Source organism: Rhinopithecus roxellana, chromosome 17 (assembly GCF_007565055.1).
Source record: "Rhinopithecus roxellana isolate Shanxi Qingling chromosome 17, ASM756505v1, whole genome shotgun sequence".
Lineage (NCBI taxonomy): Eukaryota > Metazoa > Chordata > Mammalia > Primates > Cercopithecidae > Rhinopithecus > Rhinopithecus roxellana.
The window spans coordinates 96,111,667-96,130,302 of record NC_044565.1 but is presented as its reverse complement, the minus strand read 5'-3'; positions in this window follow the sequence as shown (position 1 = coordinate 96,130,302).

Below are 18,636 nucleotides of genomic sequence, written 5' to 3'. Positions count from 1 at the left end.
CACCCCCTTCCTCCGGCTCCGCCCCCGCCCCGCCGGCTTCTCTCCCCGCAGGCGCAGTTGCCGCCTTTCTTGTCTTGGTTTTCGAAGAATGTGGCCTGGAGGGCCCATGGGCGTTGCGGCGCAGCACGGCACGGCGCGGCCGAGCGCGGCGCATGCGCGTTCAGGTCTGTTTTCCCCCAGCTACAGCGCGCGGGCGCCAGCCGGGAAGTGCTGCTAGGTTTGTTTAGCTGAGGTGCGTCCCCAACCCAAGGGCAAGACCGCGGTGGCCAGTTTCCGAGCCCCGCCCGGCTGGGGGCACGCGGTGGGCGTTCCGGTGTTGCCTTGAAACGAAACTTATTTGCTAAACTTGGCCGAGCTTTTGAAGTTGTTGAATGCCTGCCTCAGAAAGTTACCTCGTTCTCTGGGCTGTTTAGTTGGGTTTTTTTAGTTAGAATATCGGCAGCGAAAATGATAAATCCCCTAAACCTTGCCGAAGTAAGAACTGGCTGCGTCTTTTTTTTCCTTGGCTATGATCAACTGGGGTGCTTTTCTTTTAAAAAAAAAGTTTTTTATTATTATTTTACAAAGCAGTGCTAAGTATATTAATTTAGGATAGACGAGGAAAAGATGAAATTGCGCTGTCTCTGCCTAGAGAAAAACCATGAACACGTTGTCATGTGTGTTTCATTCAATCTTTTTGTTGATCTGTTTTATAAGTGCTGTACTGATTGCATAGGAGGTACCTGTGTTTAGAGAGCATTTATTGAATGATGATTACAAGCGAGGAGATGTATCAGAAGATCCACAGACAATCAGAATCTTGTCGTTGGATCTGCTGAGAGCTGGTCCCATGGAGGAGAAAAAGACAGGTACACACAGATGTGTGTAATGCCACGTCATGAGAGATCCCAGATTTGGGATCTGCAGGCTTCAAGAACTCATCTTCAGCTATACGAAGCAACGAGTCAGCAGCAGCTCTACTTCTTGGAACCTCAGGCCATTTTGCTCAACTCAATAGAGCACTCTCCTTTAGATTTATTAGACACCTCCAAGAAAAAGAAATATGGCAGCTGGTACTAATGCAGCAGCTTTATGTTACATCTTTCAAACTATATAGTGCAAATGCCGTGATTCTGATAAAACCTCCCTCCATCCTACCCCGCCCCTAAACCTGTTGAGAATCCCTGACTAGGAGGAAACAGGCTGAGTGGTTTGCTAAGGCTGATCGCCCCTGCTGTGCATGCTGTCCGTAGATGGAATGGACTTCTTTCCAGAAGCCCAGCTCCCTGACTCTGACGTGTCCGAGGAGGCTGCCAAGTGACAAAACACCTGGCATGGGAGCCTGAGCCCTGGGTTTCCAGAGGGGCCAGGCCCCCATACATAGCACACCAATTTGGAACAAATCGATTTTGTCTGCAAGTCTGCATTTCCTCGTGGCTGACTTTTTGGGTTTGCCTTAGATCTGTGGTTTTTGAAAAGAGAAGTAATTAGAGCAAGTGGAGCTCTAGGCCTTTCCCATTCCATGACTCCGTGGTTTTTAGATTAAACATGAGGAGCAGAAATGGAAGAAAAGAACAGTTCATTAGCATTTGACCTATGGACAAAATCAGACTGAAGCTTCTGGGCAGATTTCAAGCATTTTAGGTTTTAGGTAAGGTTTAGTTGATAGGTATTCTATTAGATGAAAAAGGTAAGAAATTATGGGGTATTTGCCATTTTCGTATTAAACTCCTTAAGCCCAGCATTCCCAGTTAGCATTTTCTTCTGCTGCTGGATGCTATTGCCAACTTCTGCCCCGTGGGATTAAGTATATGGAAATACCATTAGCAGCTGCAGTTGGAATAGCTGCTGCTGTCATTATTGCCACCCAGAAGGTGGTTGGTGTTCCAGGACGCTGGTGTCCAGCTCAGCCACAGCCAGAATTAAAGAATAAGCAATAGTAAGTGTGCACCCAGTGGAGGTAAGAAGGCCTGAGGGAGGGGGATGCCAAAGAGGCCCTGTAAGCTCCGGGGATCTTGGGCGTAAGTAGCACCATTTACCTGTGCTTCTTGCCTCCCTTGTCTCTTCCCAGCCCATCCCCACTTCCCCAGTGGGTTCTGGGCTCATCCCTCCCTGCCCCCTCCCCTCGCTGTCAACCCTCTCATATTTCCAGTGGATAGGTTAACAACAATATTTTTGAGCGATTGCGTAGTTTTGAACAATTACAAGTTACAAGGTAGTGTTTTTGATACTTAGGGTAATTAAAAAATGAATTGTAATATGGCTTCTCTTCTAGAGTGTTCAAAGCCTGAGGAGTGGAGAAAATTAACATTTATTAAACCTCTGCAATGTGCCAGGGACTGTTATGCAATGCACTTGCATGGTTATCTCATTGATATGGTTTGGCTCTATGTCCCCACCCAAATCTCATCTCAAATTGTAATCCCCACATGTCAAGGGAAGGACCTGGTGAGAGGTGATTGGATCATGGGGGTGGTTTTCCCTATGCTGTTCTCGTGATAGGGGGTTCTCATGAGAGCCGATGGCATTTTTTTTTTTTTTTTTGAGACGGAATCTCACTCTGTTGCCCAGGCTGGAGTGCAATAGCACAATCTCAGCTCACTGCAACCTCCGCCTCCTGGGTTCAAGTGATTCTCCTGCCTCAGTCTCCTGAGTAACTGAGATTACAGTCACCTGCCACCATGCCCAGCTAATTTTTGTATTTTTAGTAGAGATGGAGTTTCACCATTGGTCAGGCTGGTCTTGAACTCCTGACCTCAGGTGATCCACCCACCTCGGCCTCCCAAAGTGCTGGGATTACAGGCGTGAGCCACCACACCCTGCCGGTTTTAAAAGTGTTTGGAAGTTTCCCCTTCACGGCATTTCTCTCCTCTCCCCTGCCGCCAAGTGAAGAAGGTCCTTCTTTCCTCTTCACCTTCTGCCATGCTTGTAAGTTTCCTAAGGCCTCCCCAGCCATGCGGAATTGTTAGTTCATTAAACCTCTTTCATTTATTAGTTAGGTAGGCTCCATCAGTGCTTTATAGCAGTGTGAAAACTACTAATACACTCGTTTAATTCTTGTAACAGTCCTGTGGGGCAGGGTTGCCATTGTTGCTGCTCTTTAAAAAAACAACTTTTTAAAATTAATTTTTTTTTTTTTTTTTTTTTTTTTGAGACAGAGTCTCACGCTGTCACCCAGGCTGGAGTGCTGGAGTGCAGTGGCGCGATATCCACTCACTGCAAGCTCCGCCTCCCTGGATTCACGCCATTCTCCTGCCTCAGCCTCCTGAGTAGCTGGGACTACAGGCGCCCGCCACCGCGCCCAGCTAGTTTTTTGTATTTTTTTAGTAGAGACGGGGTTTCACCGTGTTAGCCAGGATGGTCTCGATCTCCTGACCTCGTGATCCACACGTCTCAGCCTCCCAAAGTGCTGGGATTACAGGCTTGAGCCACCGCGCCCGGCCTAAAATTAATTTTTAAATCAACAAAAATTGTATATATTTATGATGTGTCGTATGATGTTTTTAATAAATGTATAGATGGTGGAAGAGCTAAAACTAATTTGCTTCCACCTTTTGGGTATTGTGAATAATGCTGCTGTGAACACAGGTGTACAAATATCTCTTTAAGACCCCACCATAGATTCTTTTGGGTACATACCCAGAAGTGGAATTGCTGGATTATAAGGTAGTTGTATGTTTAATTTTTTCAGGAACCTCTATACTGTCTTCCTTAATGGCTGTACTGATTTACATTTCTGCTGTCATTAATAGATGAGGAAACTGAGGCTCTGAACATTTGATGAGTGTCCCAACACTTGGTAGGTGGCAGGGTTACCAGCTACTTGGCTTGACAAGTAACAGGGTTACCAGTCACAGAGCTGGGAGTGTAGGGCTGGAATTTTAAGCCATGAATTTCCCTATGTGAGGATGCTTTTCTGGAGTTGAGTGCAGACTTGCAAAGAAATGACTATCACGCATAGCAAAATGTGGTGAGAGCGCGCTGGGTCGGGGGTCACATGAATGACTAAGGAATTTCACAACAGGAAGGTATGCTTCCAGGTCATGGACTGTGGTTTGCCATGCCAGGACCAGCTGACAGGCTCACAAGAGCTGACAGTTAGCAACTGTTCCTCTGGGATTATTTGCACCCTGGAAATACACAGTTGCTACATACCAGGGATTTTTTTTTTTTTCTTTTCTTTTAACTAGCATACTTCTGCTTGCAGATGAGAACAGTGAGAGAGAGAAAGCTTTGCAGAGCAGGACCTACGTGAGCTGAATTTGAAAAGATGTAATATAGGATTTGGACTCATACATCTTGGGCAGGGGCATCCCTCAGGAAATAGCAAAGGCAAGGATGCTGGGGAGGGAAAGATTTCCATAGGAAATAGTGGGGATCTCTGGCGGGAGGAGCAGAGAACAAGAAGTGATGGTATATTGGCCAGGCGCGGTAATCGCAGCACTTTGGGAGGCTGAGGCAGGTGGATCATCTGAGGTCAGGAGTTTGAGACCAGCCTGGCCAACATGGTGAAACCCCATCTCTACTGAAAATTCAAAAACTAGCCGGGCACGGTGGTGGGCACCTGTAATCCGAGCTACTTGGGAGACTGAGGTAGGAGAATCACTTGAATCCAGGAGGCAGAGGTTGCAGTGAGCCGAGATCGCACCACTGCACTCCAGCCTCGTTGATAGAGTAAGACTCCATCGCGAAAAGAAGAAAAAAAAAAAAGAAGAGGAAGTGAAGGTATAAATAACGTTCAAAAGGAAGGCCACGAGGATTAGTAGAAACAAAGCATCAATCACACCCTCATCAAGGGTTACTTTCTTTCCTGGCTACTCAATAGCAGTGTCAGCCTCCATCTTCATCTTTGCACTCTGCTCTGAACACTGCTGGGCCTAGTGTGTGCTCACTGCATGTTCCAGGCTTCCCATTATGCTCTGCCAAGAGAGTGCCCTGGAGGAAGATCAATGGGCAGAGGAGAGATGTTTCTGTGTCAGCTCTTCTAGCGTGGCCATGGCTAGTGGCTGCTGGCACTTGCTGCAGTGAGGCTGGGGTGATTCTGGACTCAGCAGCCCCACGGAGGCTATATCTTTTCAGAAGTTGACCCCTGTCATCAAGGCCCCTCTTCTCAGCTGATCTGGAGCTGACAGCTTCTGATCTCTGGGCATCGCTTCTTTCATTTTTCCTTCTTCAGAATCTCTCTTCTGCCTTTGGTGCTTCTTAACCCTGCCAACATCTTTGGAATCAAGCCCCTGTATTAAATTTCTTCTGTTTGAAATACTTACAATAGTTTTCCTGACTAGATCTCAATTGATACATCCTCCTCTGATGAAGGTGAGAAAGACAGCTTGGTCTCAGACCTCCTCCTGAGGTGCCTGCCATGAAGCTGTTCCTCCCCGCCATGCCAGCTGTGCCATGGCCACAGAAGTTTTCCTGTTGGTAATGACCACCCTGCCTGTATTGGAGTCCCTTTCTGGAGCATATGTCTCCCTTTCCTACGGTCTCAGAAGAAGGATAGATGCAAGGCCTTGCTGCCCTGTTGCTTTATTTCCCACCATACCATGATCCCAGGATGCATGAGCACAGTAGATCTTCTTACTGGTTTAGGCAGACAGATGGGTTTAATATCACAGCATCATAAATAACTTGAAATTGCTTATCTAACATTTCAATTTTTGAGTCTTTTTTAAAAAATATACTTTATTTTTTAGAACAGCTTTAGATTATGGAAAAATTGAGAAGATGGTGCAGAGAGTTCCCACGTACCCCACACCTTTTTTCCCCTATTATTAATATCTTGCATATGTATTGGGATTTTTATTACAAGGGGTCACACTATCAACATGATTTCTGACTGCTGACGTGGACCTTGATCAGGGCAAGGTCAACTGAGGTAGTATTTATCAAGTTTCTCCACTGGAAAGTTACTCTTTTATTTTTTAACCGCTTTCCATACTCTTTGGAGGGAAGTCACTGTATGCAGCCCACACTCAGGGAGTAGGGCATCATGCTTTCCTTCCTTGAGGGTGGAGAACCTGCATAAAGTCTTTGGAATTCTACTGCGCAGGAGTTTGTCTCTTCTCTCCTTTTATTAATTTATTCAATCATTTATTCGTATCAGTATAGACTCATGGATATTTATTTTATGCTTGGAGTTATAATACAGTACTACTTGATTAATTTTATCATTCAAATTCTGCCAGTGTATGTTGTAGGGAGCTCTTTTTGTTGGCTTCTGTGCCCCCTTGACATACTCCCATCATTGTGGAGTGTCTAGGTTTTTGTTTTTGTCTTAGCATTTTCTTACTTCCTGGCACTCTCAAGAAACTCCAGACTCATCTCGTATATTTCCTGCCCCAGTCCTAGAATCAGCCATTTCTCCAAGAATCCCTGTTTTCTTTTATTGGAGAACAGTATTGGAAACCAAGATTTGGGTACTAGGTGTGCTAGTGCTACTGGAGTGTTGTTGCTTGTAGGTATTCTTAGCTCATAGAGCAAAGAAATGTGTGTATGTGCACTAACCTTTGTATATACACCTAGCAATAAATGTTTCTATAGGTAACACTCTGTATCTATAAAGAGGAGTTCCTGCTGAGGTCTCCAACTCTAATACTTTGCCACATGGATCATTTTAGGATCATCTACCTAAACCTGGCTCCCACCATCTGCCATCCATTTACTAAATCATTCGATTCCAGTACACGTGTATAGCAGTGTCACTTGTTTCTTTGACCACTTTACCACTGGGATGGCATCTGTGCAGATTTCTATCCTTTCCTTTCATACACACGCACGCGCGCACACACACCTTTCCTCTCCTCTGCTCTCCCCACAACTCTGCATCCCACCCCAACTCTAGAACTCCTGTTCATTCCTGTGCTGTGCAGTTTGTCTTCCCTCGTTTTGTCCATACCCATGAAGGACTTACCTTCCTCATCTATACCTGTTAATAAAAGTGTTTTCTAAGAAAATCCAGTTCCCTCCCTAAGACACACCAAAGACCCTTAAAATATCTTCTTAAACCCTGACCAGGACAAGAGTCCGGCCTTCTGTCTACAGACAGTGGGGTGGGACTGTCTGTCTCAAGCAGTAACTCCCATCATCCAGGCGGGTTTTCCAGCAGCATAGGCTGGAGTGGGAGCGGTCTCAGGAGAAGCTCGTGCATAGAAGACTGCTGCAACAATTCAGGTGGTCAGGAGCGAGAAAAGCTAGTAGTCGTGGTGGAAAGGCATAGAAATAACTTTGAGAGTTATTTTGGAAGTTGAATGACAGATATTCTGGTTGATTGTATAGATCAACAGGGAGAAAGAGTAATCAAATGAGACTCTCATGTCATATGCTGGGTAACAGGTTCTCCTGAGGTATTAGTGAAGACTGAAGGTATTTTTTTTCCTCCCAGGTGTTTGTATTTTAATGATTCTCCTGGACTAGAATTCAAAGTTGACAAATAGGTTTTATATGCATGCCCACTCCAGTAGAAATGTGGGTTGCCTGAAGCTCTGGATTAGGAAGGGCATCCAGACACAACAGGAAAGTGCTGTGATATTGGTAATGCTTGTGTGGTTGAGATAGGTGGGACAGACACTGGGGGGAACCTATGACTCATGGTTTTCATGGTTATATCGGCAAGTTCCCTCCAGTTCAATAATTTCATCATGAATCTTATGTACTAAAACTGCCAATGGAGGAGATAGTTTTGAACAAAAGCCTCCATATTATATCATGTAGACAATTCCTTCCTTGTCTAGTCTAAAGCTGGTCTTGTATTCTAGACTAAAATAACCAATGAGCTGGGTGAGAGCCCAGTAATAATGAGTCCCTAAAAACTGACCTAGGGTTTTGCTCAAACCACTATATGATAAGGCAATAGTGAATTAATCAGCTAATTGTGAATTAGGTATCAGCCACTACTAAGTCATACTTTTCAGACCTTATGATGTCTTAAGGTATGCAACCATGGGATCTTGAAAGGAAGAGCTGCTGCTAGGCCATTATGTTTTGATAGGGGCAGGAAAAGGCTCCCTTTCCTCAATGCACCTTCTTTACTTCTTTCTGGAAATTGTTATGATATAGATCTGTATATATACACATGCATATATATGTGTGCATATATTTTTTATATGTGTATATATATATATATATTTCTGTGATATTGTGCCTTCGGTAAGTGCACAACCTGCGCAACTATACATGGCATATGTAGTCAGCAGTGAAGGTAGGATGTAGTGATGCAATGAGAAGGTAGGGGAAAAGATAGAAATGGCTTCCGTATATGCATCTGGGCCTATGGAGTTACAGCAGTTAGATTTAGGGTTTCTGGTGCACAACCAATTCTAACTTAACCAATGCTAACTTAAAATTCTAACTACTCAAAGGTGCTTTGAGCAGACAAGCAGCTGGTACATGAAAAAAACTGACATGAAATAGTCCTCTTCTTCGTGTCCTCCACCTCCACTTCACTGTCTGGTCCTACAGTCAAGGACAGCATCAGGGAAGGTGGAATGTGCCCAAATTGAGTCAAAAAGCAGAGGAAGTAATCAACCATGAAAGCACCCTGAGACTGTAAAGTAATAAAACTCATAACATAGATGTGAAGACAATTCCACTGACATTATAAGAAGCGGATCATTCTGAAGGACAACATTCATTTAGACATATGTGCAAAAGTCAGTTCCTTTACTGTCATACTTCATATGCAGCCTTATAATTGCTTTTAAATTAACATTATAAGGGAAAAGCAGAGCTCTTGTGATGGTAGCAGATTTCCATCAGAAGGTAATGTGCAGGTGTCAAGGCTGAGATGGGAAAATTTTTAAATGTTAATAGGACGAAACTAAAGCATTTTAGCAAAATAAAACATACAGTGGGGTGGGAGAAAGGACAGAAGATGCAGTGTAAGTGGATGTCAATTTGTTCATTTTAAAGTCAGGTAAGCCTAGTTTAACATACAAGTTCAAGAAGACAAGAAACACTGATAAAATAGCAGGTCAAAAAGCCAAAGGCCTTTTTCCCTTCACAAGCCAGAAGAAGCTAGTCCCCAATGCTGAATTTGCTAGAGGGAAATTTGCTCTGGGAAAAAAAAAAAAAAAAAAAAAAAAGAATTTCAAAAGAGATATCCCTCGGTGAATTTCTAAATAAAATAAAGTAACATTACTCAAGTGTCCTTCAATAGTTGAATGGATAAATAAAATGTAGTATAAACATACAATGGAATATTTGGCCTTAAACTTCTGGCACATAGTACAATTGGATAAGCCTTGAAGACATGTACTAAGTGAAATAAGCCAGTCACCAAAGGGCAAATATTGTGTGATTCTACTTATATGAGGTACCTAGAGCTGTCAAATTCATAGCGACAGAAAGTAGAATGGTGGCTGTCAGAGGGTGGGGAGGGGGGAAATAGAGAGCTGTTGTTTAATGGGCATGACGTTTCCATTTGGGAAAAGGACAGGTCACAGATCCTGTTGTAACTTGCATTTCTTTTTCCTGGGTACATCCTCAGTCTGGGCAAAATAAACCTCTAATCAATGAAGATCTGTCTCAGGCACTTTTTGGTTTACAGTAAAAATGGGGAGACGTGGAAGCTGATGTTTGGGGTATGGAGTAGAACCTGGGCGTGGGGTAGGGTAGAGACTGTGTGTACAGACTGAAAAAACAGGGCCGTGATAACAAGGAAAAGCCTCTCCTGGCTGATCAGACAGGAGACATATCCCAGTAAAACCTGGCTCTGGTGTCCACCTCTCTCAAGACAAACACATGTAGAAATTTGAGACAGAGATGGGCAGAGCTTGGTTTAAATTCTAGCTCTGTCATTTTGCAGCATGTGACTTGGTGACATTCATAAAGCTTTTAGAACTTCACATCACTTGTTATATGGACAGCTTACCCATACGTAGCACAAATATTGTGAGGATTAAACAAGCAAATGCAAGGAAGTGATTCACAGAGTCTCAGCTGATGCTATGGGAATTCTTTTCTCTTTTGGGGACCTCACTCAAGGAGTTATCTTCCCACCCTGTTCATGACTCATTATCACTATCCATCCATGCAATACATCCAATTATTAACATTGTTCTAGAAAGTAGTCTACTATTGACAAATGCTTTCAAATACATAAATTATGAAATGCTGAGATGTTCCTGCCAATGCCAATTACTAAGGCAGAACTCCAGCTACCATTTCACTAAGATTTCTAAAGGAGTCAAATGTCCCTCAAAACTAAACTCCTTCCTTCTGTATTCTATGAGCTCCACTGCCGTAGGGTGGCTGTGAGACACAGCAGTAGCATTAGAAAGGGCTCACTCCCACTTCTTTTTGGTAAAAGGGGTTTTGTTGCTAAACTAACGTAGTAAGCCACAACCCTCCAACAGAGGATGAGGCTTTAAACTGTTATGTCCACTGTTTAACAGACTCCAAAGGTACTTGGCTGCCCATTCAGGCCCGGGGGCATGGAGCTAGGATTGAGGCTCTGGTGCTGCCTGAACCCACACGTTGCAGAGTCAAGATGATTGAGGGTAAGTGCAAGAGGGTGGGGGCAGGGGGCAGCGTGGGGCAGGATGGAGAGGAAGGGGGTAGGGCGGGACAGGACGGGGAGGGTGAGGGCAGGGCGCAGCAGTGAGGTTGTTGCTCTGCAGGGCTGGGTGAGTGTTACGGAAAGATGCTAATGCACCTAACCAAGAAGTATTAAGTCACAAAGTTTTGTTCTTGGTTGTGCAAACAAGAATCACCATGTGGTATGAGTCAGGTCCTCCTAGGATTTGCCCTCAGGAAGGGAATTACATGATCTCCCTGAATACCGGGTCTAAGCAGAGCATAAAACACTATAATTGTCCTCTTATTTTTCTGTAAAATGAGGATTTTTGTATGTTCCTTATGAGCTGCTCTAGCCAAAACTTTCTTCCTTTTTACCTGGGAAAAAAGATAACCCAGATCACCCTGCAGGCGTATGTGAATTGGACCTGGTGGCACTCACTCCCAGATGAAGGCTTGGAGATCCATGACGGGGTGAATAAGACCAAGGTCTCATGGTTTCTTCATCCTTCTTCAGCTTTGTCTGCTTAGTTTTCAGACTATCCTGAGGGAGACTGTGAAGGAAGACAGGTGGCGGCCGAGTTCCTGATAAGGAACCGACGGGTGCATGGGGACTTGCTCTTTTTCCTGAGTTGATTACCTTTTGCCAGCAGATGAGCACATTTCTCCTCTCGGCCTGGATCTTCTATTCATAAGTGTGTCCGAGAAGTATTCATGAAAGTTCTGTTTCTCCAGAACTCTGGAATGCTCATGGCAGGTCAGGAACTGATCATGAGATCATGTCCTTCCCAACATGTCCACCAATTTTTTCATTCTCCATTGAGGATATCCTTTCAGGGAACATGAGTGAAGGGCTATCTTTTTCTCATCCATCCAATGCCATGATGGGGAAATGACTCACTCAATCAACCATGTCAGAGGTTGCAGGGGTCTTAGGTGTGTGGTGACCACAGGTGACAGGGATGTGTGACAGCCGGTGCTGAAGGTCAGGTACGGAGGTAGGTGTTTCATCAGGTGCTCAGCCCGTCAGGCCAGGCAGCTTCCACATACGCTACTTCGTCTCTATCCTCATCTGTTTACTTTCACAGCACTTACAACTGCCTCAACATTGTTTGTTTACTTAAATCTAGTTTATCAACCTCTAGAACATGATTTCTGACCACAGCTTTTTGTCTTTATTACAACTCCATCTCCAACATTGAGAACAGTGCCGGGAACTCAATGACTATTTTTTTGAATAAATAAATGGATTAAATTTTTACTAAGTGACAATACTGTTTTAAGCACTAAGCTAGGGTTTGAGACCACAGTAATAAAAATAACAGCCATTTTTCTTTTCCAAATAGAATCTAGATTGTTTCAATGGATCTTAATTTTATTGGTTTAATTATGAGAATAAATTCCACAACCCACTGTGGAAACATTTAAATCTTCACTGCTTCTGAGACTGTCTGGCGCTTGGTGTCAGGGGTTCTCCTTCCTACTCCAGGGAAGGGCCGTCAATGTCCTTGGCGTTCAAGGTGCTCTTCCTTGGGTGCCCTTCTATGCTCACCTTGTCTTGTTGGGAGCCTGCCCCAGATCTGAAGATCACGCACAGTTCTCACACAGAATTCAAAATCCATGCAACTTTCCCCACAGAGCATCAGCTCTGCAAATCATTCATGATTTCCCAGCTGAAGCAAGGAGCAATGCTGTAGAGGGAAGGAAGGATTTCCCCAGAGCCCGAATCCAGGTGGGCTGCAGACAGATAGGCTCAGTACAGGAGGTGCCTGGACGGTGAGGGACAGAACTTTGATAATTTCGAATGCAGATGACCTTGAGTGAATAATGTTTTTAGAAAACTATGAGAAGGCATTGGGAGAAAAATTCCACACATAATGTTATTATTTCTCATATATATACCAGTTTCTTTCATGTCTATTCATGTCTTCGTTAGAATTAAAGCTTCACATTGTGACCTTTGCCCTGGTCCCTTGCCTTTGATGACTTTCCTTTTCATGACCTCCCCAATGTCACATCTTTATTTTTTCTCTTCGTTCTCAAAAATACTTTAAAATTTTTAATTTCCCGAATTGTCTTCGTAGTCACTGGTATATTCCTCCATTTCACATGTCTCCCCTATGTGAGAGCCAGTATTTGAAACCTACCCATGTGAGCCTTGTATCCGTTTCCCTGTGTTCATCCTCCTAATGCCACTCTAGCAATTTAATTTTTTCAATTATTTTAGGCAGACAGGGTGGCCTTTAAAAACAAGAAATAGTGTCCATACACTTTCTCTGGAGGAAGGAGTCCCTCTACCTGCTTGTCAGTGATAAGCTTGGGGGTGAACCCTGTTCCTCCAGATTAGAGACCTGGGGATGGGCTGAGTTAGGAACACAGCACAGTCACATGGCTTTAACTGGAGCTGGGAGTGTGTCCCTTCAGATGGTTTTGGATATTTGAATTTAGGAAAGATATTAACCTGAGCTCAAAATTATAACCTGAATTCTTTAGGAATTCAGGACAATTGCGTAGACATGGCTCATACCTCATCTCTGAAACATAATGAAGCCTTGAAAATACATCAGATAGTTATACCTTTGAGATGCTACAAAAGAGAAAATCTCCGTGCATGCAAGAGAGTCTGTGTGTAACTAACACAGATTTGCGTATAGTGATATGGAAGGGATTTTGACTGAAGACTATCACTAAACGATCACTCCAGAATCTATCTATAGATAAATTAATGAAAGTATAAGGGTAATCAGTCCTTCAGCAGCCTTCCCAACAACAGAGAACTCACACTAGAGAGAAGCCCTTGAATACAGTGAGTGTGGGGAAATCTCCATCCCAGCCCCACATTTACTCAGCACGTGATAACCCACATGGAAAAACCCCATGCCAGCAATCACTGTGAAAAGATTCTCAGTGACTGCTAGTCCTTTCGTTGACATAAATCAACTCGTGTTGGAGTTAAGCCTTATAAATGTCATCTATGCAGGAAAATCTTTAATCATTGATCTCACATTAGACGACAGGAGCCCACTCATGCTGGAGAGAAAGTATATGAATGTCATCTATGTAGAAAAGCCTTTAGTATGTACTCTGGCCTTAGACAACACAAGAAGATCCACACTGGAGATAAACCTTCTAAATGGAATTACTGTGAGAAACATTTTGGTCAGAACACCAAATTTATTCACACCATGGAACTCGCATGGGAGAGAAGTCTTATAAATGCAATAAATTTGGGAAACATCTCAAAGTGTAACCTTTATTCACACCAAAGAACTTGCATGATGGAGAAACTCTGTAAATATAGTAAATGTGGGAAAGAATTCTACCTAAGCATTCAGCTTTATTCACACCACATAATTCACACTGCAGAGAAATCCTGTACATGTAATGATGGTGGAAGAGCCATCAGTTATCCTTTATCCCTCAGCCGACACAAGCAAATTCACACTGGAGAGAAATGATATGAATGTTCATTTATGTGGAAGAATGTGGCCAAATATCTGGTTAGTAAACATGAGGGAATTTGCACTAAAGAAATAAAATGACTGTGACCAGGATTTTAGATCAGAGTGAAGTGGCCTCGTTGACTGCGGGGAGGTTCTTGTTCTCATGGCCACAGAGATTAAGGACCCGGACACAGACAAGGGTGAGGTCTAGAGCAGAACTGTTAATAGGTGAAAGAAAGAGAATAGCTCTCTGCTACAGAGAGGGGTCCCAGGAAAATGGGTTGCCAATCTGTGGTGAAATGCAGCAAGTTTTTATAGATTAGCTAGTGGGGAGATGGTGTCTGATCTACCCAGGGCACGAAAAACCGGCTAGGACCAGTTGTGCTATTTACATAGGACATGAATCTCTGGGCAGCCCCCACTCCAATCTTTGATTATGCAGGTGTGTAGCTACTCTGTGTTGCTTATTTCTTTCTTACTGTATACATGGTAACGAAAAAAGGGAAAGTGGAGCCCCATGGTGGACATGCCTGGCTCCAGGTAGCCCTTTTCTATGGGTTTAGCTGTAGGCCTCCCCGCATTCAAGCTTCCAGCTTCCTTATCAATGCTTGCAGCTCAATCTTTCAGGCTTCTCTTTGTTAGAAAAGAAATTATTTCTTGGGCTGCTTTTTGTTAGAAGGGAAGTTCTGTCAAGGACTCTTTTGCCCTCACTATCTGCCGAAATAATTTCTTTCTATCTCCTGTATCAAGAGCTCTCACTTGATTTACACAAACACCAAAAAAAAAGAATTATAGGGGAGAAAAATCATGTGAATGTCAGATATGTGGGAAAGCCTTTAGTCAATTCTCTGACTGTGGACAACCTGGGAGAACCTACATTATAAATGTAATGAATGCATAAGAGACTTCAGCAGTAGCTCTAAACTTTATAAACACCAGAGAACTTACATGGAGAAGAAACTTTATGTCTGTCATCAATATGGCAATGCCTTCACATCTAACTGATCCTTTAAACAACAGGAGTGAACTGTACTGTAGATAAGCCCTTGGTCTGTAATCATCTTTATCAAGCATTTGGCAGAGGTCCAGATCCAGTGTGCACAAGAAAACCTGGAGGAGGAATAGCCTCTAACAAGACATTGGTTGGGTCCCCTTCCATTTTACGGGAGCTCTGTTTTCACTCTATTAAATATTGCAACTGCACACTCTTCTGATCCGTGTTTGTTATGGCTCAAGCTGAACTTTCACTCACCGTCCACCACTGCTGTTTGCTGACATCACAGACCCAATGCTGGCTTCCAACCCTCTGGATCTGGCAGGGTGTCCATTGCGCTCCTGATTCAGTGAGGTGCCCATTGCCTCTCCCAATCAGGCTAAAGGCTCAACCATTGTTCCTGCATGGCTAAGTGCCCAAGTTCATCCTAATCGAGCTGAACACTAGTTGCTGGGTTCCACGGTTCTCTTCCGTGACTCACAGCTTCTAATAGAGCTGTAACACTCACCGCATGGCCCAAGATTCCATTCCTTGGAATCCCTGAGGCCAAGAACCCCAGGTCAGAGAACAAGAGGCTTGCCACCACCTTGGGAACTCTAAGAACAAGGACCCCTCCAGTAACATTTTGGCGACCATGAAGGGACCTCCAAAGTGGTGAGTAATATTGGACCACTTTCACATGCTATTCTGTCCTATCCTTCCCTAGAATTGGAGGAAAATACCGGGCACCTGTCAGCTGGTTAAAAACGATTAGTGTGGCTACTAGACTTAAGACTTAGGTGTGAGGCTGTCTGGGAAGGGGCTGTCTAACAAACCCCACCCCTTCTGGGTTGGGAGCATTGGTCTGCCTGGAACCAGCTTCCACTTTCAATTTTCCTGGGGAAGCCAAGGGCCGACTAGAGGCAGAAAGCTGTCGTCCCAAACTCCTTGCCTTAGCTGGTTGAGATCATGGTGCAGCCAGAAGTCTCAACAGTCGCCCATGCATGCGCCCCTACCTTCCCTTCTGACCCATACCTCCTGGGTCCTGACCATGACTTTCTTGAAAGTGTAGCCCCAAAATTCTCCGTACCTCTGAATCTACTTCCTCCAATCCCTGCCTCCTAGATACTAATGCTTCAGACTTTCACTTCCTCTCCCAAGTATTAGAGCAGGTTGTATCTCCAAAGGGATCTAAGGAAGCTCTAGGCTGCATCCTTAGGCCCCTAGGCTATGAACCTAGGGAGTTTTGTCCCTGGTGTGCCTCCCAATTTAGGCATACAGCTCTCGACATGAGCAGTTATGTGAGACCCGTTTCCCACCACCCTTGCCAGAGCCTTAGAACTGATAACCCAGTACTTTAACAACTGGAACTGGGTCTACAACTACATAATATATCAGGATGAAAGCAAATTGAGTAAATAAAAGGGAGGCACATATTCCTATAGTGGCAAATGAGGGCAACAAGTGAATGTCCTTCCACTGTGTTTCCAAAATCCATCTACAAAGACAGAAAGGAGAAAGAAAAAGAGAAAGAGAAAGATATAAGTAGAAAAGAAAAAAGTGTACCCTATTTCTTTAAAAGCCAGGGTAAATTTAAAACCGATAATTGATAATTGAAGCTTTTCTCCATGACCCTGTAACACTACAATACCCCTTTGTTGTCAGTGTAAACAAGGGTGTAGCCCAAAAGCACTGAGGCCACTGACAACCAGTAGCCTTCCTATAAAAAAATCCTTAACCCAGGAACCCATGGATGGCCCAAATGCATTCAATCTGTAGCATTTGCTTTGCTAACAGAAGAAAGTAGAAAATTAGCCTTTAGAGGAAACATTGTGAGCACACCTCTCCAGTTTAGAACTATCCTAAGTCAAAAAAGCAAAAAAGGTAGCTTACTAACTCAAAAATCTTAAAGTATGGGGCTATTCTGTTAGAAAAAGATAATTTAACATTAACTACTGAAAATTCCCTTAATCCAGCAGGTTTTCTAACAGGGGATTTAAATCTTAATTACCATACAAAGGTCCGACCAGACGTAGGAGGAACTCCCTCCAGGACAGGAGATAGATGGTTCCTCCCAGGTGACTGACAAAAACAAAACAAAACAAAAAAAAACAGAAAAAACACACAATGGGTGTTCAATAATTGAGGGAAACTCTTGTAGAAGATAGACCTAGGTAAATTCTCAGGTAACCCTGATGACTATATTGGTGTTTTACAAGGGTTAAGACAATCCTTTGATCTGACCTGGAGAAATATACTGTTACTGCAGGATCAGACACTAACCCCAAATGAGAGAAGTGCCGCCATAACTGCAGCCCAAGAGTTTGGCGATCTCTGGTATCTCAGTCAGGTCAATGATAGGATGACAACAGAGGAAAGAGAACAATTCCCCACAGGCCAGCAGGCAGTTCCCAGTGTAGACCCTCATTGGGACACAGAATCAGAACATGGAGATGGGCACCACAGACATTTGCTAATTTGCGTGCTAGCAGGACTAAGGAAAACTAGGAAGAAGCCTATAAATTATTCAATAATGTCCACTGTAACACTGGGAAAGGAAGAAAGTCCTACCACCTTTCTGGAGAGACTAGGGGAGGCATTAAGTAAGCATACTTCTCTGTCACCTGACTCTATTGAAGGTCAACTAATCTTAAAGGATAAGTTTATCACTCAGTCAGCTGCACACATTAGAAAAAAACTTCAAAAGTCTGCCTTAGGCCCCAGAGCAAAACTTAGATACCCTATTGAACTTGGCAACCTCGGTTTTGTATAATAAAGATCAGGAGGAGCAGGTGGAATGGGACAAATGAGATAAGAAAAAGGCCACTGCTTTAGTCACGGCCCTTAGGCAAGCAGACTTTGGAGGCTCTGGAACACGGAAAGGCTGGGAAAATGGAATGCCTAAGAGGGCTTGCTTCCAGTGCGGTCTACAAGGACACTCTAAAAAAGATTGTTTGAATAGAAGTAAGCCTCCCCCTCATCCATGCCCCTTATGTCAAGGGAATCACTGGAAGGCCCACTGCCCCAGGGGACGAAGGTCCTCTGAGTCAGAAGCCACTAACCAGACAATCCAGCAGCAGGACTGAGGGTGCCCAGGGCAAGTGCCAGCTCACACCCTCACCTTCACAGAGCCCCAGGTATGCTTGACCATTGAGGGCCAGGAGGTTAACTGTCTCCTGGACACTGGCGTGGCCTTCTCAGTCTTACTCTCCTGTCCCGGACAACTGTCCTCCAGATCTGTCACTATCCGAGGGGTCCTAGGACAGCCAGTCACTAGATACTTCTCCCAGCCACTAAGCTGTGACTGGGGAACTTTACTCTTTTCACATACTTTTCCAATTATTCCTGAAAGCCCCACTCCCTTGTTAGAGAGAGACATTCTAGCAAAAGCAGGGGCCATTATACACCTGAACATAGAAGAAGGGACACCCATTTGTTGTCCCCTGCTTGAGGAAAAAATTAATCCTGAAGTTTGGGCAACAGAAGGACAATATGGATGAGCAAAGAATGCCCATCTTGTTCAAGTTAAACTAAAGGATTCCTCCTTCTTTTCCTACCAAAGGCAGTACCCCCTTAGACCCAAGACCCAACAAGGACTCCAAAAGATTAAGGATCTAAAAGCCCAAGACCTAGTAAAACCATGCGATAGCCCCTGCAATACTCCAATTTTAGGAATACAGAAACACAATGGACAGTGGAGGTTAGTGCAAGATCTCAGGATTATCAATG